Source organism: Schistocerca serialis, chromosome 1 (assembly GCF_023864345.2).
Source record: "Schistocerca serialis cubense isolate TAMUIC-IGC-003099 chromosome 1, iqSchSeri2.2, whole genome shotgun sequence".
NCBI classification, from domain to species: domain Eukaryota; kingdom Metazoa; phylum Arthropoda; class Insecta; order Orthoptera; family Acrididae; genus Schistocerca; species Schistocerca serialis.
The window spans coordinates 668132002-668156154 of record NC_064638.1 but is presented as its reverse complement, the minus strand read 5'-3'; positions in this window follow the sequence as shown (position 1 = coordinate 668156154).

The window sequence follows — 24153 nt, the reverse complement described above, 5'->3', positions numbered from 1 at the left end:
GAAGATGGCGTAACAAATCGCCGAAACTGGTACCCAATAAAATAACAGTTTCTCTAGTGGTCAATTCCTCTCTGAATAGGGGCGTCCAGATACTTTTGATCAGAAATTGTATTGCCTCCATTCTAGATGTATTTCATTGATCCTAAATGACCTGCGGAAAAATCTTAAGTTGATTCCCATGGGCAGGTATCGACCAGGTGTATGGAGTAGAGGAGGAAGGGGGGAGGGTAGAGAACACAGGACTGCGGAATCGTGGAAAGACATTTTGTGGTGTAATAAATCACCGTACATCGCGTAGTCGTCACGGCAGGACTTCTGGTTGAAGGTCAGGTGAGCACTAAATTACATTCTGCGCAATACCCGAAGTGCAGATGTCAAGTGACGGTTTTGTTTTCATGCTAGTCCTATATAGCAGCAACCAAACAGACCGTAACACAGACACACCTAAAGCCTAACTGGTGAGCACCTAAAGAGTGAGAACTCTGTAGTGCAGAAAAGGTCGTCATGAGCGAATGGAAAGATCTGTGATCGTAACAGTAATATATTTATACCATCTAGTACCTGATATTTGGAAGGCGATTATGTACTGCATCCTCAATAGATCTGCTTTGGGATTAGTTATCAGATTCCTATATAGGCCTACAACATACACAGACAATTTCTCTCTCACTTCAGCCAGTTTGTTAATTTCTGGCCCATAGCTTGTTGTAAAGCTACGAGATTTGTGCTCGCGAGGCCGGGGCATTTTCACTTGTTACCTACGATATGGCAAAAATAGCTTCATTTTGAGCGTGCGAAACCGTGGCGCTACTCTTGTTATAGAAGAGCATAAATTATAGATATAAGTTTCTAAACAGGGATGACCTAAACCAGAAGAAAGTAAAACATTCTTACTATAACATACAACAGGCTCTTCTCTGTTAAACAAACTAAATTAACGGCAGTGGTGCCTAGCTTAGTATCCTTTAACCTAGATCATGTTCTACAACCATGTAAAGCCACCGCATTTATCCATCTCAATGTCCGATAAATCGAAGTATGACGGGTCTCCGTTGTTAACAACATTAAACTAAACTCCGCCCGAACAGTCGATGAAGGCCAGACGGTACCGACCGGCCGCCGTGTCTTCCACAGCCCACCGGCGTCACTGGATGCGGATATGGAGCATTAGTGTGAACTGAAACGCCATCCATCAAGCGTCTGCAACGTTTACCCTTACTTTGCGCTGCAACTGCTTCTACATACACTGAATTTCATTAAAAATTCTTTCAGAAATGAGAGCCTGAATGAATACAAACTCGGGAATTGAAGGAAGGGCTTAAACGTTCCGTCGACGACGAGTTCATTAGAAGGGGAGAGTGTTGGGAAAAGTAAACCCGTTATGTTCTTGACAAAGGAATCCTCCTCGCATTTGTATTAAGTGACTGGAGGAAACCACGGGTAATCTAAGTCCGGTTGGTCAAACGAGGATTCTAACCGACGTCTTCCCGAAACTAAGCCGCTGTCGTATCCAATGTGACACCTCTAAAAATGAATGACGTACATAGCAGGAAGTGATTACTTAGATATCAGTTTTAAGTCTGAGGGACGTAAGTTTTTCAGCAGACTTCATTGTTAAGCAGCGACTGAAATAATCGTCATTTCAAAGCGAATTTAACAACTAGAGGAAGTTACACATGTTGTCTCATGCTACACGTGGACAGACAACACAACAGAGTAAAACTCAGAACACAGGAGACACGCACAGGTAAATTCAACAGATCAGGAGTATATGAACTCACATGCAGCACTTGCCAATCAGTATACATAGGGCAAACACGCAGGAACTGTAAAACAAGATACTCAAAACACGTCAGAGCCCCAAATGGTGACAGAACTGAGCACATTGGCTGACCACCTAACAGCCCATAATCATCAGCCAACTACAATACCAACAGAATTAAAAATACTTAAATCCAGCCACAGCCTATACCACAAACTAACAACAGGAGAAAACTTCGACAAAGAGAAGGCAATAGCAGAAGGCAAACAAGTTTTAAATGAATACGCTACACTCTGTAATGGCACATTATTTAACACATTAAAGGAACTTTACGGAAAAGGCAACAAAAACAGCTAAAGAAGCTTACACACACACACACACACACACACACAGAGAGAGAGAGAGAGAGAGATAAAAGTAAACAAAATTCAAATTCTGCGTCAAACTCACTCGGGAACAAATGAACGCCGACGGGGGTAGGACACGCAATATCGTTAATACCGCGTTTTCCGAAGTGAAAAGGCGTTTGTTAAACTAAAATTATACAACGTACATTTAATACGTTTGTGTAGTGCTCTCAGAACGCGAGAGACGAAGGCTCTGTCATGACAAAATATGAGTAATAACAAATATATAACCAGAACATTTTGCTGCCTTAAAATCACGTTTTTAAAAATCAAGGGAGGTATTAACTCGCTGATAAAATTCACATTTACATTGTCTGGTTTGCAGATGAAAAGCTATCACTGCAGGACACCATACAGATGGTCCTGCAAAACCGTATAACGTAAAATCAAGATAAGAACAAAAACGAAAGAAAACTGTCTTTAGGCCTCATTTTGTTAGATCGGTTACCGCCTGAAGTATGTTCACTTTTTACAGTTTTTCAATAAACAAAACCCACTGATAATGGCACAGAGGTGCCGAAATATGTTTGGGTAACAAGGAAAAATAGATGTGATTTGAGACTTTCTCGGCGTATTCCATTCGTGAAATCAGCCGAGTAAAGGCGTCGTCTTCTCGCAACGTTTCGAAGGGTTTCGTACCCATCATCTTCAAGCTTGAAGCTGATCACCCGAGAAGATTTCACGGAAGGAAAAATAGTGTTTGCATAAAAGGCGGAACCTATACCCAATAATTTAAACTGTAAACACGGGAAGATGCAAGAGCTGCAAATCGAAAAGATGAATGTTACTGAATTGGTAACTTTGTAATAAATGAATTTATCGCACGAATGTTTCCAGAGAGTCATGGAATGGGTGGCTATAAATTACTTATCTAATTAAGAGTTGTTTCAGACTTAAAAATCTGTAGCGTTTACGGATTTCATTAGCAACAACATGTATTATCGACTGCAACCTCTTTCCCCAATCTCTGCATTGTCATGGGTGCGAATATAAAATTTACATTTTCCTGAATCATAACGTTATGCGATAAAACATTGACGCATTGCTCGAAAAAATTACTCAGGAATTTAAGGTTGACAAAGAAATGTATGTTCACCAGTCCAATACATTTGGGTATTTTCTATATGTAAAAAATAAAAGTAGAAGGTAATAAATACGATAAATGAAACTGAGTGTGACTTATTCGCAAGTGTCTATACTAAGTTATCTATCTTCGAAGAAGATACTATCTTCGAAGAAATCTAATGCCTTTGAGGAAAGTTAAATAAGCGTTCGAGAGATGATTTGCGCCGATCCCCATTGCCAATTATTCCTTTGAATTTATTACAGATGGCATCATCAGCATAATGTTAATACGCTTATGTGCAAAATTTAAGGACGAAAGAAACCTTCGCATGTATGTCACTGCCAAGTAACATAGCTCGATGAAACTTGGAATATTCATTAGAAGGAATTGCTACAGTATAGTACAGGAGGTTACTGAAAGAAATACGCAATGAAACTAATAGAAATGACACTTTTATTCAAAGACAATAATTAACTGAGGTCACCGCGGTTAATGAAGGACCTCTGGACATTGCTAAAGGGGGGGAAATGCTTTTCTAACGGTGTCTGATTATCTCGGACGGGATTGTTCTGCAATGTGCTCCCATGCTGGCCACGAGGTTGGTGAGAAGTGCTAGTGGTAGGGTGCTCACTACCTCCACAGCGCGGTTGACAACTATTGGACGGTCTATTTCCACGATCTTGGACAGAATGGCAAAAGATTAGTTTTGTATCAGGATATATACAAGGATCAGGAGCACTGTGGGCATCCGAACAAACATCTTCTTGTAAATGTTACAAAGAATTTGAGCAGGCATTTCCAGCAAAATATTGGTCTGCTGGAATACAAGAAAGACTTAGGCAGGAAGTATTATATCCTGAGCCTTTCTCGTTTTCTAGAGGATCTCTAAAGAGATATTTTGAGAAATACATTAATAAATCTTTGTATTGGGATGTACCGATTCCTTTGCCGGATGTACCTAGAATACTCAAGTCCAGACTACCCACCAGTATAAGAAATCAGCTATTATATATAAATGATAAGGATATAGACTCATTTATGACTACGCTTGATCATATTGATATAATTGAGGAGGACAATAAAAGGGCAAGAGAAATGTCATATCAAAGAGGAGTAACAGAAGCGAATCCGAGCTGCAACTCGAATGGGGCTGGCAGTAATGGTAGCAGTAACAATAATCATAACCAACTACACTCTCCGAGGAGACTTAGAAATGGACAAAATGCAAACAATAATTATTACCATAATGGAAACTTTAGTAATGGTGCAGCGAGAGGCTATTTTAGGAACAATAGGAATTTTAATCGATATAATCCAATGTATGGCAACACAGGACAGTTCTACCAACACCAGCAAAACAAAAACAATAATTACACGAATCAAGCAAGGCAATACAGTCAGAATTCACAACAACAACCGATAATCACTGAAGTAGCTGAAGAGACAAATACCAATCGGACCAACAATCAGTCAAACTAAACGTGACCGCATCGTGCCCCGGAGGAGCGGTCAGGGGATCTGTTACGGGCGAAACAGTAAAATTACAATTGTTAAGATATAATGATGGTGAGCTGTTGACTGAAGAGTTAACAAAGGATTTAATAACGTGTCATAATGACAGATCGATTGTTCCGGTATCGGAAGTATTTGTTGAAATGGAGGAAGTTCCAACGAATGTGATATTGGACACCGCCGCTTCTGCCAATGTCATCTCAGGCACTCTTTTTCGGAGAATTATTAGGAAGAAGAAGGTACCAATTTTGCCAGTACAGAACTGCAAAATCATCGGAGCTGTTGGAGCACGCTCTCCCAATGTCAAAATACAAACACAATTAGAGATGAAAATGGGAAATGTAGCAATAAAATGCACGTCCCTTGTAGTGGAGAAGTTATTAGTGGACTGTATTCTTGGTATTGGGAGTATGCAGGAGTACGATTGTCAGATTGATTTCTTGGAAGGAATAGTTAAATTTAGATTAAATGGAGAAGAGATAGCACTGGATTTAAATAGAAAGGAAACGGTGCATGAGAAATATTGTCGCGGTGCCATAATTCAATTAATTGACACTACAAACGGTCGTTGGAAGGAGCTTTCAAAGGATTTGATACAACAGGAGGACTTTAACCAAACAACAAAACAGGGCCAAGAGACAAAGACGTTGTGCATCACGTAGCAGAAGTCTCTGGCCAGATGTGGAAAAAACTAACCTCAATGGGTAAGATCTACATTGGCTTCCACGCCATCAATGTGCGGGACTTCTTGGTGGTACCTCGCTGCCATAATTGCGGCGATCTTGATCACGTACACAAATACTGTGAGAGGAAGTCGGCTTGCTCCAGGTGCGGAGAAGAAAATCATATCAGAAAAAACTGCAAAAATTCGGCAATTTGTATCCCATGCACAAAGAGAGGCAAAAAGACTTGCAATGCCTCCGGTCGCAACTGCCCAACGTACAGGATGCTTGAGCAGAGGCTAATATCAAGAACTGACTATGGCTGAGTCAAGTACGGCACCCAGGATGCCTAAAAGAAAATCCCCATGCAAGAGGAGAAGGGACGCGGCAAGAGCAGCCCAGTTCAAACAATTCCTTGCAGCACTTGCAGAAGGAAGTGATGGTAGAAAGAAAATGAAAGATGCGTGCGTCCAAACGGACCCACAAGAACAAGTGGCAGCCCCCTCTCCCTACTGCTGGGGATCGCGAACGTCAGGAAATCAGGCAACTCGAGACAGGCGTCCTGTAGCGGTGGGCCGACCAGCATTCGTTCAAGGGAGTCCTGTGCTGGAATTGCCGGTGCAGGTCAATACAGTTACTAGCACAAACACACAAATAAATAGCACCAATGTGAGTACTGACACGAGACAACCAACAGCTGTGAGAACAGCGGTTGATCCGATCAGAATATATCCCAATCTCGAACATTCCCTACAATTATCCCGCCTGGAGGAGCCGGCTGTCCTAACCACCGCACTGCGACATCTAGTGCGGGTAGGACATAGGTACGGGCGCAAGATCACCTTCTCGGCCATGGAGGCTGTAGACAGGGTACAACTAAAGACAATGAATCTCCCCACTGTCTTCGGCGCCCTGCGTGACCTAGTAAGAAAGGTGTTTGAGAGAAGAAACGAAACCTTTAACTTAGAGGAAATATATAATCAGTCTGTCCTATCCAATGGGAGAATAGCTTACGACTGGACAAAAACCTTCCCAGAATCATATGTGCACACATATTTCCCATAGCTACAGAAATACAGATAGGACAGCTAAACGCACACAATAGTAGGCTGGTCATGCAGGAACTTCGGAGAGTGGTGGAGGAGAAGAGCCTTGATGTGCTCTGTTTGCAGGAGCCGTACTCTCTTGCGGGGAACATAGCCTACGCTGCCATGAGCTGGCAAGTAGTAAGCTTCGGAGACAACCCGAAAGCCACCATCATAATAATCAACAAGGCACTGCGGGCAACAGTGCTCTCACACCTCTCGGACGACCACTGCAATGTCATTGAACTGCAGTCACCAAATGGCGTCATATATTTAATAAATATGTACTTTCAGTACGGTACAGACATTGACCTGTACCTTGACCAACTTACGCAGGTGGCAACGGTGCTGAGGGGCAGAAAGGCAGTTGTGGTGGCGGACGTGAACGCCAAATCCCCCCTGTGGCACAGTGGCACTCGAGATGAAAGGGGAAGCAAGCTGGAAGAGACCATTATGTCTCTACAACTCCTCATTGCCAACAGACCTGGAAACCCCCCCACCTACACAGGAGGGGGAGGGAATGGAACCAATATTGACATCACGATGATGACAGCCAACATCGCTGCCAATATACAAAACTGGACTGTTACTGATGGAGACACTACCAGCGATCACAACCTGATCACATTCACAATCACAGATCAGGAGTGCCACTGGGACATAGGGTGGGAAGTACAACTAAACTATAACAAGACCAATTCGGAACGCCTCGCAAGAGAGTTTGACCCTCCGACATGGCCGGAAGATGACGATGACATCAACAAACACGCCGAAGATCTGGTGGGCGCTCTTACCAGGGCGGTAAAGGCTGCTGTATCAACCAGGAGGAGAGCCGTTGCGGCTTCTCCATCACCATGGCCTGCGGAACTAGGGCAGATGCGTCAGTCTGTCAGGAGGGCGAGGAGGTATTACCAGCGAAGTGTCGTCTGGGAAGAAAAACAAAGATGGCTGCAAACATACAGGGAAGCCAAAGAGCAGTTTCAGAAAGAACTGCGAACAGTCAGGCTGGAAAGCTGGAAAAAATATGTGCACAGCCAATTGGCTATGGATCCCTGGGGCACTTCTTACAAAATAGTAAGGGAAAAAATCAGGTCGCCAATGGTGCTCTCCACAATCAGGGATGGAAATCGGATGACTGGGTCTTGGAAGGAAACTGCTGAGGTCCTTCTCCACCAACTCCTCCCTGACGATAAAGAGGAAGAGGACACAGAAGAACAACGCCTAATTAGGCAGGCTCTGCAGGCAGACTACGAGAATAACATCATGGTGTACCCTTTCTCTGAAGAGGAAGTTGCAGCCCACATTAAATCGCTAAAGAAAGGAAAGGCCCCAGGACCAGACGGCATCATCGCGGAGGTGGTGCAGTACCTCGCTCCTCAACTAGTGACACCTTTAGCAAGAATTTACAACGAGGCCCTGCGCCTCAGAACATTCCCTAAAATTTGGAAACAGGCCAACGTTGTAATTATCAAAAAGGGGCAAGACAAAGACCCTAAAGAAGCAAAATCTTACAGACCCATCTGTCTGTTGGACCTGTTGGGCAAACTGCTGGAGAGGTTACTGGCTGACAGACTGACAGCACACCGAGTGCTGTGCGGAATGAGTGACAGGCAATTCGGTTTTCGGCGGGGGCGATCTGCGTGTGACGCAATTGCCCTCGCATCCGAGGTCTGTGGGTCGTCTCCGCATAAGTACATAGTTGGCATCATGGTGGATATCAGTGGCGCCTTTGACAACCTGTGGTGGCCTTCGCTCTTCTCCTGCCTGCGGGAGAAGGAGTGTCCAGGGCCGCTATACGGCTGTCTCAGGAGCTATTGTATGGAAAGAGAGGTCTGGCTATCGTCCCCTAGCGAGCGAATAGGCAAGAAGATCACGAAGGGGTGTCCACAGGGCTCTGTCCTGGGGCCACTCTTTTGGGACATAAATATGGAGCCTCTCCTGGAGAGCTTGGAAAACAGTGTGGACGTGCTAGAGGCGACAGCTTACGCTGACGACCTCCTTTTGCTGGTTGGCGGCCGAAGTCGCGAGGACCTCGAACCCAAAATCAATAGGACATTATCAATTCTCACACAGTGGTGCCAGAACACGAAAATGACCATTGCGCCTAACAAGTCTACATACCTATTACTGAAAGGCCAATTGGCCAGAAATCCAACGGTAAGAATCGAGGGCTCACCAGTGATTCGGCGTCGTGAGGCCCGGTATTTAGGGGTAATAATCGATGAAAGGTGGAATTTCGCCAAACATATAGAAACAGCTACACAAAAATCACTAGAAGCTCTAAACAACTTAATCACAATAGGACACAGTAGATTTCATCTTCCACCAGAACTCATTAAGTTATACCACAATACCATTCTTGTTTCTATCATGGGTTACGGATCCGGAGTGTGGGCACACAGGCTCACGAGGGTCGTGCCCGCTATGTCTGTGAGGAGGGTGCAACGCAACATGCTTCTGCGCTCCATTGGAGCGTACAGAACATCTCCTGGAGGGGCACTACTAATACTTATGGGGGTGTGTCCCCTAGATATCAAAATCCGGGAACAGGCAGCCTGGTACTGGGTGAAACGGGGAGATGTAGATAAGACTGAAAGTATCTTGGGAGTGTTGGTGGGGGACAAGTTTGCAATCAAGAGGAGAGGAGGAGAGTTATGGCAAGAACTCTGGGATGCTGACACAACAGGCCGAATGACTTACCAGCTGCTCCCAAACATCAAAGAACGTCTCCAACTCTCGCATTTCCAGCCAAGTAAGGGACTGTTGCACTTCCTCACAGGACATGGACCGTATCCGGCATATCTTTGCCGATTCGGGAAAAGGGCTACCCCCTCGTGTGATTGCGGAGCTGAATGGGGTACTCCGGACCACGTGATCTATGAGTGCCCCATCTTCGATGATGTGGCCAGTGACCTAAGAAACCAGTTGCCTCACAACAACACGTATCAATTAATCAGAGATCCCACCACATTTAACATAGTAAACCGCCTTGCCAGCGAGGTATCAGCAAAGGTCCTGCGAGAATATCTAAGGGAAAACATATGAACCACCGGACATGACATGACTGAAGGCGACCCATCCCATTCCGCCGGGGCGTGGACTGGCCAATCGCCGTGACGGTAGGAATCCGCCACGCTCTGGAACAGGGGGAGGGAGCGCCAACACCCGAAATTGACAATTGCGCACCGATTACGACTTAGTAATAGTTCGACCTTAAGTAGATAGTAGATAGAAAATCTCAACAGAACCTGCAGCGATCTTCAAAAGGCCAGCCCAGTGCCAGGGGCATGCTCACTGGGATTAGCTCAGTGGGCACGGCCACACAGTAGGTTTATACAAACATCTGGCACGCCTGTAACGCTGCAGGAAGTAGCCCCTAGATTAGTTAGCAAAGTGTAGAATTAGATCTTACCCAACAAGAAACTAACTCTTATCTCCTGTAGCAAGTAAGTTCACTAACACTAGAATAGAAGTAAAAATGCTGCTAATATTCAATAAAAATTGTAATGTAGATTTAAGACCCACTAATGTATTAGGTGGTGGGTTAACATGTAAGAAATAATTTAATGGAATAAAGAAAAAAAAACAACAATGATAAAAGCTAGTGAATCAAATCAGCTTACTGGAGAACAAAGGCAGCAGCTTCATTATTTGTTAGAGGCATATGAAGAGTTTTTGATGAGAAACCAGGAATTATTAAAGGGTATATTTGTCACCTACAAGTGAAGCCACATCAGACTTACTGTTACACGCACTATCCGATCCCCTGGCGTTTAAAACACTCCGTTCAAAGGGAGATAAATAGAATGTTAGAATGGAACTTGATTGAGCCATCAACTAGTCCATATTGTTCTCCGCTCTTAGTCGTTCCAAAACCTGGAGGCAACGGACGAAAAGTATGAAGACCAGAATTTAAAATGGGAAGAAAAGATTCGACTCGCACTTGTCAATTTAACTAAAAATGCAATACAACGGAAATTGACATACGAAAAACGGATTCACCGGATTCAGACGTTTCATCTTGGAGAAAAGGTTTTATTGAGGCGACACATCCATTCCTCGAAACTGATGAAGAACGTTAAGAAATGGAATCTTATTTATACCGGACCATACGTTATTGTAAATATACCAAATCCTGGATCATACTTGTTGGCATATCCCGAATCGAAAAGAATAAAGGGATTATTCCCGCATAATGATATTAAGAAATTTAGTGAAGGATCGTAGATCTGTGATACCAAATATGGAGAAGAATTTAGAGTGGAATTTGACTATGAGTCGAATGTGTATATAAATATCAAGAAGTTTATGTTGTCCAGAGGTTAAGAGACAGTGAGATTACTCCTGTGATAGGTTAAGAGACAGAGAGATTGCTCTTGTGATAGTTTAAGAGACAGTGAGATTGCTCCTGTGATAGGTTAAGAGACAGTGAGATTACTCGTGTGATAGGTTAAGAGACAGTGAGATTGCTCCTGTGATAGGATAAGAGACAGTGAGATTGCTCCTGTGATAGGTTAAGAGACAGTGAGATTGCTCCTGTGATAGTTTAGTACAAAAGTTTTAAGATAGGTAGAAGAATTTGTTAATTACTAGTGTTTGTAAGTGTGGACTATGAGCAGAAGCCTCAGTGATATACAATGAAAGTGCATCTACATTTCCTCAAGACACGGCACTTATGTGAGAATTGCGTGTGAATCTTGAACAGTGTGGGATATGTAGGTAAATACGCTGTGTGTATGATGTGCGCTGTTCGTGCAAGAAAACAAATGAACTGTGAAATGAAGCAACAGTCGATAATGTCACTGTTGCAAACAATTGAAGAAACTCTCTGGTTGCGCGACAGAAAATTATTATAATTTTTAGATTTTTCATTATGCCTTCTTTACCAGGAGAATTAATTTAAGAATTTTAATTAACTTTTAAGAATAGCAGTTTGTGTGTTTCATTTTATGGACATAATTGTTGAAATATATTTCCATAAATGTTCATGAGAGGATGAAGAAGATTCTGCGATTGGATGATTTGTTAAATGAACGTACGTCATCATTAATAATATTTATTTGCAAGTGGATCTATAAATCAATTAATTATAAGAATAATGAAAATTTTTCAAATTATTCCTTTTGTGGAGTCAGTGCCATATACCTATGTTTAAAATTTTTCATCAGGTGTAAACTTAAATTTTATCCATAATTTCGTAATTGAAAGCAAACCTCGGACAGATTCAATGCTCTACTTCCACCTGCACTGTAACAAACGAAGATTTGATTAAAAATTTTTTTGAGATGAATACATTCGATATGAGCTACAACAAAATTTAAATGCCCACAGTCTATTTGGCAATGTTTTGGACAATCAGCAGTTGTAACGCAAAACAACTTTGGTACTGAGGACTACAAAAAAAATTCGCGATTGTCAGGACTGATGGATGTTCCAGTCTAGTACAGATGGAAGAATATAAGAATCCACTCCGATTTTGAGTTCAACGATGAAATATGGACTTCGTTGCCTTAATCCACTCTTTTCCAGGGATTTATTCAGTCAGAACCTATTCTTATTCCACTTTAAACCTGTTTCATGTTCACGTCCCTGACCATCTGTTCCTGAGATCATCTTCCTGTTTCTACGGCACGTTACCAGCTTCTATCCTGTACCACAAGCCATCGCCTGTCCTCCGTGCCGCGTCCACCAAACGCTGTACGTCGCCTACCCGGTGTCCGTACCCAGTGTTCCTGTTCCATCGACTTTACAACGAGATCGCCGGCTACATTGTCGAAAGAAGAATTTTGAAAATATTTTTGAGCAATATTGTAAAATGTTTTTTGGCTATAAGGCACTTTTCCTTCGATCTAATCTATAGAGCTTCTATATATTTCAAAATTACTGGATTTAGGCTTTCCTATCTTCTTTAATACCTGAGGTGGGGTCTATTCTTCCGGGTTTTCCAGGGTTTCCCTGTGAAGGCCAGTTACCAAATGGGTAGACCTTTTTCGTAATTACACCAATCTACATCTTCCCTGGTTATGTACTCGGGATGCGGGTATACCCCGGTACATGTAAAAGCTACAGCTTAGGTATTCTCGTAACTTATTGTCTTAACATGTTACCCATACTCTCTATAGTAAAATTCTACTAATTCAAAATATTCCTCTTTTGAATAAACAACCCAACAAATTTTTTCTTTTAGCTCGCAAAGTGTATTATCATTAACTTTGCTCGCTGCGAGGGGCAATTGTAATATCTCTTTATATTCGATGAATTATTCAGATACAATTCTACCCTTGAATGACGTTTACTAATTTTCTATCTTCATACTCGCAGAATCCATGCGAAAAGTAGCTCATACAATAGCTATGCCATGAGCGCATAAGTATTTTTTGTAGTACTCTCTCTGGTGGTTGTTAGAAAAAAAAAGAAAGAGAGCTTCCGAGATTGTCTTCGTGCCGATTAGCCTGAGCTTGGTTTGGATGAACTGTAATCTGATTATTGAGATTTATGACAGAAGATAACTGAGACGAAACTGTACGATTAAAAAGGAAATATATATATAGATTGCTCCTTCAAATAAAAGGTGTGTATTGGAAATTTGAGAATTAACGATATTTATCGATATATTGCGTAGTTGTTAATCAGAAGGGAACTTCCGAAAGACTGGATACGAACCTGCATTTAATAATCCAAGAGCTCCATTACTTCTTCGGAAGATTAAACTTCATCAAAGCCAAATATCCGCTTGATTTGAGGTTTCCCGACTGATTATACAACGCTCCCAAAATTACGAGGCATTTTATTTGTACAGATTAGCAAACTGCCGCAAAGCACGAGCCTGCAGAGAAGAAGAATCATCGCCTGATTTCATTCTAACAAGTAAAATTTCAGAATCATTTTGAGTGACTGAGCAATGACTGTATTTCCTATCATGAATGATTGATTGCTCGAACGAATTGAGAGCTACAGAATTACGTAGAATAGAAAGATAGGAAAAAAAATTACACGTGTTTTACTTCTGCTGATGTTAATCTTTTCCAAAATACTTTTTCCAAAATACTATCCATTCTGTCCAACTGCTCTTTCAAGTTCTTTGGCATGTCTGACAATCAAAATGTCGTCGGCAAACATTAGACTTTTTATTTCTTCTCCCTGAACTTTATTTTCATTTCCGAATTTCTCCTTGGTTTCGTTTAATGCTCACTCAGTGAGTAACGTTGGTGATAGGCTACAACCCTATTCCACTTCTTTCTCAACTGTTGCTTCCCTTTAATGTTCTTCAGCTCTTCATTTTGTAATTGCAATCTGATTTTCGAACTAGTAGTGAAAAACTTTCCGGTCCTTGCAGTTTATCCTTGCTACCTTCAGAATTTCTAAGAGCCTATTCTTCACATCATCAAACGCTTCCTTTAAATATATAAATGCTAAAAACGTAGGTTTGACTTTCCTTAACCTATGTTTTAAGAGAATTCGTAAGGTCAGTGTTGTCTCGCGTTTTCCCATGTTACTCCACAATCTAACCTCATATGCTCTCAGATTGGTTTCTACGAGTTTTCCATTCTGGTAGAAGCCGACTAGTGTTGCAAATTAGTAGTTGAAAAAGAGATGATTTTGTGAAGATATTTACTTTGCAAATACTTAGTGGTCTCTGAGCTTTAAGACTCACGCATGCGTATTTAAAATATGTAGCATGCCACGAGCAGTAATAGAAGTTTGATCAGTGAGTACAGTTTAAGTCACGAGGAAAGGGGAACATAAGAAACTGTGTTCGCTCATTTATTGTCTAGTACATTAAAGTGTCTTTATTGTTGTAGGACTAATTATAACGTTAGGAGCAAAGGCTGAGGTACCTGTGGACAAGTTGCTGATTCGAACCACACACAGGGTTTCATTTTCTTCATTTTCGTTATCTGTATACGTAGCTTGCCTTTATCACAAATCTATCGCACACGCGAAGTTCCAAGGGAGGACAAGCAATCCCAGGCGACTCCCGTATATAAGTAAAACAAAGGACCCTCAAAACGGATTAATATCTTTAATGTCGGTTTGCTGCAAAATTCTTCAGGATGTTCTAAGTTCGAATATAATAAATTTCCTTGAGAAAGAGAAGCTTCTGTTTACAAATCAACATGGTTTTAGTGACCATTGCCCTTGAGAAACCAGCTTGCCTTTTTCGCACACTATATCATGTAAACCATGGATACCGGGCAATAGCTAAATTCCATAAGCGTAGATTTCCGGTAAGCATTTGACTGCCACACTGCCGAACATACGGGATAGCTGTCATACATGTGAGTGGATCGAAGACCTTTTACGTAATGGAAGTCAATAGGTTCTCCTGGACGGCGAGTATTCATCAACGACAAAATGTGATATACATGCACAAACCATTTGAAGGCTAGGATAAGCAGCAGTCTGCAACTATTTGGTGATGATACTGTAGTGAACGGGAAAATGTTGTCGCTGAGTGACTAGGAGGATGGAGGACGACTTGGACAGAATTTTTAATTGGTTTGATGCAAGGCAGTTTGCTTTAAATGTGAAAAAAATGTAAGCGAATGAAGATAAGTAGGAAAAACAATTCTGTTAGTGGCGAGCTGTTTCACACAGTCAAGTCGATTAAATATCTAGGTTTATCGGAACGTTGCAAAGCGACTTGTAATGTAACGAGCGCGGAAGGTCAGTTGTAGAGAAGGCGAATGGTCGGCACCAGTTTACTGAGAGAACTCTAGAAAACCATCGCTCATCTACAAACGAGGTCGCCTACAGAACACTTGTGTGTCCATTTTGACTACTTCTCGAATGTCTGGAGACCGCACCAGGTCCTATTAAAGGAAACTATCGATGCAAATCAGAAGCAAGATGCTGGATTTGTTACCGGCAGATTCGATCGACGCACGAGTATTACGGAAATGCTCAATGAACTCATGTGGCAATCCCCCGAGAAAAGAAGACATTCTTATTGCGACATATTATTTAGGAAGTTTAGGGAACTGGCATTTGAGACAGACTACACAATGATTCTAATGCCACCAACAAATAACTAGCGTAAGGATCGCGAAGACAAAGGAAATCAGGGCTTGTACGAAAGCATACAGACAGTAGCTTTTGCCTCGCTCCGTTTACGAGTGGAGCAGGAAAGGGAATGAGCAGTAGTGGTACAGGGTTCCCACCGCCGTTAACCGTATGGAAACTTGAGGGGTGCAGAAGTATATTTAGATGTACAGTAATAACTGAGTAACAGCTTGAAATGCTGTGAGCTATAGCTACTAATAAGAGAGTAGCACCAGAAAACTGTATCCTGTGTCAGTGAAGATATTCTAGAATCAACCGTATTGCGTGTGTCACGAGTTCCAGATTTTGTCTGCGACTGATATCCCGTATTAATAACTTGCAGCACTGTCTAGGTAAAACACATTTATCAGGCCCTTTATCTAAACAATAGTTTCGTTTGCGTGAGGCAACAAATGGTTGCTGCGGGTGTTACAGAATTTAGCAGCGGTGATTGTAAGTTCATGACTCAAACTCAGTTGAGCTGCATGCAGATCGCAGACTGGGTGGATTACTATGCTGAAGCAAAACAGTCATTAGCGGGCCGCTTATGGGGCATATATATGCAACCCCAATTATATTTGCTAGCTCAGGTGTGTGAGGCTATTTGTAGGACCTCTACACACCCTCCGAAGTTTGCTAAGGACACTCTCAGTGCCTTTGTTGTCCCACTAGTGATACCACACCCAAACAACGAAAAAAATGACTGGTGGTTAGTGCTGTTAGTAGTCCCCAGAAGATGACCAAACTCCTAAGCGACCACGTGGTATGGTGTTTTATTTTTTATCGTATTTAAAACGAGGAAAAGAAGCAAAAGACGCGAAATATTTCAGAGCTATAGCACTTTCGCGCTACGTCTGCTGGATGATTTCGAATCTGAAAATGTCTTTCCAATGTTTAAATAAATCAAACAAAGTTCATAGGGAATTAGCTTTTCCTAAGAGATGCTGCAAAATGCTGTAATGGATTTTCTCGTGACTCTTGTAGCAGGCATTGCCATCACCAGATTCTTAACCGCCTCACCTGTATGTTACACTCTTTGAGTTTTTTAGTTGGTTCCAATGTGGGATATTGTTCCGCCGTTTGTATCTGGGAACAGCTGCAAACTGTTATACAACGTTCTTATTCAGACGGTATATAGTAAACATACTGACCCTACGACTTATCTTAGAAGAAAGATTAAGGAAAGGCAAACCTACGTTTCTAGCATTTGTACACTTAGAGAAAGCTTTTGACAATGTTGACTGGAATACTCTCTTTCAAATTCTGAAGGTGGCTGGGGTAAAATACAGGGAGCGAAAGGCTATTTACAATTTATACAGAACCCAGATGGCAGTTATAAGAGTCGAGGGACATGAAAGGAAAGCAGTGGTTAGGAAGGGAGTGAGACAGGGTTGTAGCCTCTCCCCGATGTTATGCAATCTGTACATTGAGTAGGTATTCGGAGTAGGTATTAAAATCCATGGAGAAGAAATAAAAACTTTGAGGTTCGCCGATGACATTGTAATTCTGTCAGAGACAGCAAAGGATTTGGAAGAGCAGTTGAACGGAATGGACAGTGTCTTGAAACAAGGGTATAAGATGAACATCAACAAAAGAAAAACGAGGATAATGGAATATATTCGAATTAAGTCGGGTGATGCTGAGGGAATTAGATTAGGAAATGAGACACTTAAAGTAGTAAAGGAGTTTTGCTATTTGAGGAGCAAAATAACTGATGATGGTCGAATTAGAGAGGATATAAAATGTAGACTGGCAATGGCAAGGAAAGCGTTTCTGAAGAAGAGAAATTTGTTATCTTCGAGTATTGATTTAAGTGTCAAGAAGTCGTTTCTGAAAGTATTTGTATGAAGTGTAGCCATTTATGGAAGTGAAACATGGACGATAAATAGTTTGGACAAGAAGAGAATAGAAGCTTTCGAAATGTGGTGCTACAGAAGAATGCTGAAGATTAGATGGGTAGATCACATAACTAATGAGGAGGTATTGAATAGAATTGGGGAGAAGAGGAGTTTGTGGCACAACTTGACTAGAAGAAGGGATCGGTTGGTAGGACATGTTCTGAGGCATCAAGGGATCACCAATTTGGTACTGGAGGTCAGCATGGAGGGTAAAAATCGTAGAGGTAGACCAAGAGATGAATACACAAAGCAGATTCAGAAGGATGTAGGCTGCAGTAGGTACTGGGAGATGAAGAGGCTTGCACAGGATAGAGTAGCATGGAGAGCTGCATCAAACCAGTCTCAGGACTGAAGACCACAACAACAACAACAACAACCATAGTAAATATAGTAGGTGCTATTTTTTTCTCTATATGGAGAAGACCCACAAGCTACATGGAAACAAATATTCGCACAGTTCTCCGTGAGTGGGTTTACGAAGGCCGTCTTTCCACCTTAATTTTGTCTTTCCTTTGTAGCTGTTATTTTTCGTACACAATCGACAGTACCCTCCCAGACTGTATTGAGCAGGTAGCTTTTTAAGTGTGTCTCCTTCGCAGCCGATATTAATAGTAAAACCTTTCATATAAAGTTCATGCTTCAGTGTTTCTTATTCGTGGAAGACTTCTTTTCTTACTCTTCTTACAGTTTCGTAATGATGAAATGTCGATTATAGCACACCTTTTGGCTGAATCGACAAGTAAGCAGGGGAAAAAACGGATTGTCATCTCTGAAATGGTAAATTGTGTCAGCCTTTAGCCGCTCGGAGTAGCCGCGCGGTCTTTGGCGGCTGGCCAAGATTCGCGCGGCTGCCCCCGTCGGCGGTTCGAGTCCTCCATCGGGCACGGGTGTGTGTGTTGTCCTTAGTGTAAGTTTGTTTAAGTTACAGTACTAGTGTGTAAGTTTAGGCACCGATGACCTCAGTAGTCTGATCCCATAGGATCTTACCACAATCCGTTGGCTTGTTATTTTCAGTATTGCGGACCTTACAGTGAGGAACATTATTCTCAATCTGTTTTACTAAACTGTTATCTCTGAACCCGGTAGCAACTGCAGGGTGCTTAGCTAACGGCTTCCAGGGGCAACAAAAATCCTGTTTTCAGTATGTCGCGTAATTATTGACCGAATTTGAAAAATTAAACTGATATCGTGAACTACTCATTAAGAGATGTAGTCTTTTGTTAAAAGTTTAACACGATAGGAGTCTTATTATAGTCAGAAACTGTGTGTTTGTTTCGAGGCAGCGTAACTGATGGCGCGCAAACACTCGGACTTCATTGGTTCAGATGGTTCAAATGGCTCTGAGCACTATGGGACTCAACTTCTTAGATCATCAGTCCTCTAGAACTTAGAACTACTTAAACCTAACTAACCTAAGGACATTACACACATCCACACCCGTGGTAGGATTCGAACCTGCGACCGCGCGTTTCCAGACTGTAGCGCCTAGAACCGCATGGCCACTCCGGCCGGCGGACTTCATTTACCTAGCAGTTGAGAATGAGAACACTTAGCGACTTCCAACAAACTTTACACACAGATTCAAACCTTAACGAAACTTTTTCTCGCTAATACCCACACGAAATGATGAAAGAAAAAAGTTCATCGATTACTACGTTTTCTCTGTTCATGCAGTAAAATTTCAGCATCAGGTATGACGTTTCAATTCATTACTTCTTTAATAAAGACTCCATTCGCAACATAGCTTGCAGACAACCTCCACATATACTCAGAGGCGGATACAGAGAAACCTCAAGGACGGGGTGCTATCTTGAGGTACCTTTACTTTTACCGTAATAAAAAATAATCAAGTCACATGCAAAAAATAATCAAGTCACATGCAAAGTTTAAGAAAGTTTTATTTAAACTGATTATATACATATACAAGACAATGTCATCTTATGACATAAAAAAGTTACAATTGTGGTTCTCTTCCTTAAATCATGAATTCTATGCTCCTATTCTTCCTGGAAAATTGGTTTATTACATCGTCAATAGGTCAATCAATGTCAGGGTGAGTGTTCAACAGAGCTAAGCCATTAAGTCGATTCTCCTTCATTGTCGACCTCAGCCATGTCTTGGTACGCCGCAATGTTGAAAAACGTCTTTCTACTGTAGCAACAAGTGTAGGTAGACAAGCAAATATTTTGTACAACGTGTGCAAAGTAGGATAGTCAGATCTAGGACAAACAGACAACTCTCGAATAACAGAATCACGATCATTAAGGGCGTTTATGCTCGTCTGCTCGTATTGAAGAACCTCTCCCACTGGTCTCTTTGTAATCACAAAGAGTGATTTTTCTTCAAAGAACGGTTGGCAATGCTGGCGCCCCTGCAAGGGGGGCAGGGGGGCAGGGGGGCGGGGAGGCAAGCGCCCCCTCATACACTATGTGACAAAACTATTCGGACACCCCCTCAACATACGTTTTACATATTAGGTGCTTTGTGCTGCCACCTACTGCCAGATACTCCATATCAGCGACCTCAGTAGTCATTAGACGTCCTGAGAGAGCAGAATGGGGCACTCCGCGGAACTCAGAGACTTCGAACGTCGTCAGGTGATTGGGTGTCACTTGTGTCATACGTCTGTACGCGAGATTTCCACATTCCTAAACATCCCTAGGTCCACTGTTTCCGATGTGATAGCGAAGTGCAAACGTGAAGGAACACGTACAGCACAAAAGCGTACAGGCCGATCTCATCTGTTGACTGACAGAGACCGCCGACAGTTGAACAGGGTCGTAATGTGTAATAGGCAGATATCTATCCAGACCATCACACAGGAATTCCAGACTGCATCAGTATCCACTGCAGGTACTATGGCAGTAGGCGGAAGGTGAGAAAACTTGGATTTCATGGTCGAGCGGCTGCTCATAAGTCACGCATCACGCTGGTAAATGACAAACGACGACAAAACAGTGGAAAAACGTTGTGGGGAGTGACGAATCACGGTACACAATGTGGCGATCCGATGACAGGGTGTGGGTATGGCGAATGCCCAGTGAACGTCATCTGCCAGCATGTGTAGTGCCAAAAGTAAAATTCGGAAGCGGTGGTGTTATGGTGTGGTCGTGTTTTTCATGGAGGTGACTTGCACCCCTTGTTGTTTTGCGTGACACTATCACAGCACAGGCCTACATTGATGTTTTAAGCATCTTCTTGCTTTCCACTGTTAAAGAGCAATTCGGGAATGGCGATTGCATCTTTCAACACTATCGAGCACCTGTTCATAATGCAAGGCCTATGGCGGGGTTGTTACACGACAACGTCCCTGTAATGGACTGGGGTGCACAGAGTCCTGACCTGAATCCTATAGAACACCATTGCGATGTTTTGGAACGCCGAGTTCATGCCAGGCCTCACCGACCGATATCGATACCTCTCCTCAGTACTCCGTGAAGAATGGGCTGCCATTCCCCAAGGAACCTTCCAGCATCTGACTGAACGTTTGCCTGCGAGAATGTAAGTTGTCATCAAGGCTAAGGGTGGGCCAACACCATACCGATGGGGGGCGCCACGAACTGTAAGTCATTTTCAGCCAGGTGTCCGGATACTTCAAATCACGTAGTGTATGTATCCGCCACTGCATATACCACTGAATGTACCTGCAAAATTAGATCATTATTCAGAAGATATGACTTCATAAACATTTAGATGCATGAAGAACTGGCTTTTGCTTAAAAAGGCGTGCAGTAAAACTTCAGTACACCAAGACGTTTTAATTTATTACTTCTTTACTACTAAGTCCATCCAAGAATAGCTAAGTCTCAGGATAAAATTAAAATCATATGGTCAGTCGTAAAGGAAGTGGCTGGTCTGCAGAGACAGATCGAGGATATAGAATCAGTGCGTAGTGGGAATGTCCGTGTTACTGATAAGTCGCATATATGTACAGTATTTAATAATCACTTTCTGAATATAGCAGGTGAACTAAATAGAAACCTAGTCCCAACAGGAAATCATATAGCGCTCGTAGAAAAAAGTGTTCCGAGACTGTTACCTGAAATGCTCCTCCATGATACTGACAAGAGGGAGATTGAGTTAATAATTAAATCACTAAAGACCAAGAACTCTCATGGATATGACGGGGTATCTAGCAGAATACTGAAGTATTGTTCCATGTATGTTAGCCCAGTACTTAGCCATATCTGTAACTTTTCCTTTAGGAGTGGTCGGTTTCCTGACCGATTAAAGTACTCGGTAGTGAAGCCACTGTATAAAAAGGGAGACAGGGATAATGTCGATAATTATAGACCTATATCTATGCCATCGGTGTTTGCTAAAGTTATCGAGAGGGTTGTATATACAAGGTTACTGCAGCATTTAAATTCACATAATTTGCTGTCAAATGTACAGTTTGGTTTTAGAAATCGCTTAACAACTGAAAATGCTATAGTCTCTTTTCTCTGTGAGGTTTTGGACGGATTAAATAAAAGGTTGCGAACGTTAGGTGTTTTCTTTGATTTAATGAAGGCTTTTGACTGTGTTGACCACAAAATATTACTGCAGAAGTTGGAACATTATGGAGTAAGGGGAGTAGCTTACAATTGGTTCGCCTCTTACTTTAAGAACAGAAAGCAGAAGGTAATTCTCCGCGATATTGAGAGTGGTAATGATGTTCAGTCCCAATGGGGCACTGTTAAGTGGGGCGTTCCCCAAGGGTCGGTGCTGGAGCTGCTGCTGTTTCTTATTTATATAAATGATATGCCTTCTAGTATTACAGGTGATTCAAAAATATTTCTGTTTGCTGATGACACCAGCTTGGTAGTGAAGGATCTTGTGTGTAATATTGAAACATTATCAAATAATGTAGTTCATGAAATAAGTTCATGGCTTGTGGAAAATAATTTGATGCTAAATCACAGTAAGACTCAGTTTTTACAGTTTATAACTCACAATTCAACAAGAACTGATATTTTAATCAGACAGAATGGGCATGTTATAAGCGAGACGGAACAGTTCAAGTTCCTAGGCGTACGGATAGATAGTAAGCTGTTGTGGAAAGCCCATGTTCAGGATCTTGTTCAGAAACTAAATGCCGCTTTATTTACCATTAGAACAGTATCTGAAATAAGTGACATTTCAACGCGAAAAGTAGTCTACTTCGCATATTTTCATACGCTTATGTCATATGGTATTATTTTTTTGGGGTAATTCTTCTGATTCAAAGAGGGTATTTTTGGCTCAAAAACGGGCTGTTCGAGCTATGTGTGGTGTAAGTTCGAGAACCTCTTGTCGACCCCTATTCAATAGTCTGGGAATTCTGACATTGCCCTCACAGTATATATTTTCTTTAATGTCGTTTGCTGTTAGCAATATTAGCTTATTCCCAAGAGTTATCAGCTTTCACTCAGTTAATACTAGGCAGAAATCAAATCTGCATGTGGAATGCACTTCCTTGACTCTTGTGCAGAAAGGAGTTCAGTATTCTGCTGCATCCATTTTCAATAAGCTACCACAAGAACTCAAAAATCTTAGCAGTAGCCCAAACGCTTTTAAGTCTAAACTGAAGAGTTTCCTCATGGCTCACTCCTATTCTGTCGACGAGCTCCTGAAAGAGCTAAAAAATTAAGCGAATTCCAGTGTTACATTCTTGATTTTCTTTATTTAAACTAACGACGTGTCACCTGAATATGTTTCTTATATTTCATTTTATCTGTTTCTACAATCGTGTTATAATTTCATGTATTGACTCGTTCCATGACCATGGAGACTTCTCCTTGATGTGGTCCCACGGAACAATAAATAAATAAATAAAATAAAAAAACACACTTTGCAGACAGAATCTGCATGTATCACTGAATGTGCCTACAAAATTGTCTCATTTGTCGACATAGTTCAGGAGACATGACGCCATAAAATAGCGATGCGTGATAAACTAGCTTTTATTTAAAATGGAGCGGAAATTATCCAGATTGTATTCATCCAGTGTTTCATAATGACAACACTTAGCGACTTCTAATAAACTTTAATATAATTTCAAACTTTTCCTGAAATTTTTCCGGCCTACATGCCTAAAGACAAATATTTAACGCGTTAACGTATTTGTAAATTAATCAGACGTTTGAAAATGTTCAGATGTATGTGAAATCTTATGGGACTTAACTGCTAAGGTCATCAGTCTCTAAGCTTACATCCTACTTAACCTAAATTATCTTAAGGACAAACACACACACCCATGCCCGAGGGAGGACACGAACCTCTGCCGGGACCAGCCGCACAGTCCATGACTGCAGCGCATCAGACTGCGCGGCTAATCCCGCGCGTCTCAGACGTTTGAAACTACTATATGCATGGGAGTATGATTCTTTAAAAATCACAGGGTTTATTGATTTCAGACACTCAGTATTCACAAACTTACCTCGTTGGTGTTCCTGAAAACCGGAATTGCAATGTATTTCGTAACTATATATTTCAAAATCATCTGTTATCTCTCATTTTACATCAGCAGACACCCTCGTGGGACGACAAACAAGCGACATACCGTTTTGTTGTTCGCCCAGCTTATGCAAGATTTTTTAGTAATCGTCAGCCTGTATCGGGGTTTTTGGCGCTTCTGTCTTTTAGAAACGATTTTTTAATTCTATGTTTTATACTCTACTGGCCATTAAAATTGCTACACCAAGAAGAAATGCAGATGATAAACGGGTATTCATTGGACAAATATATTATACTAGAAC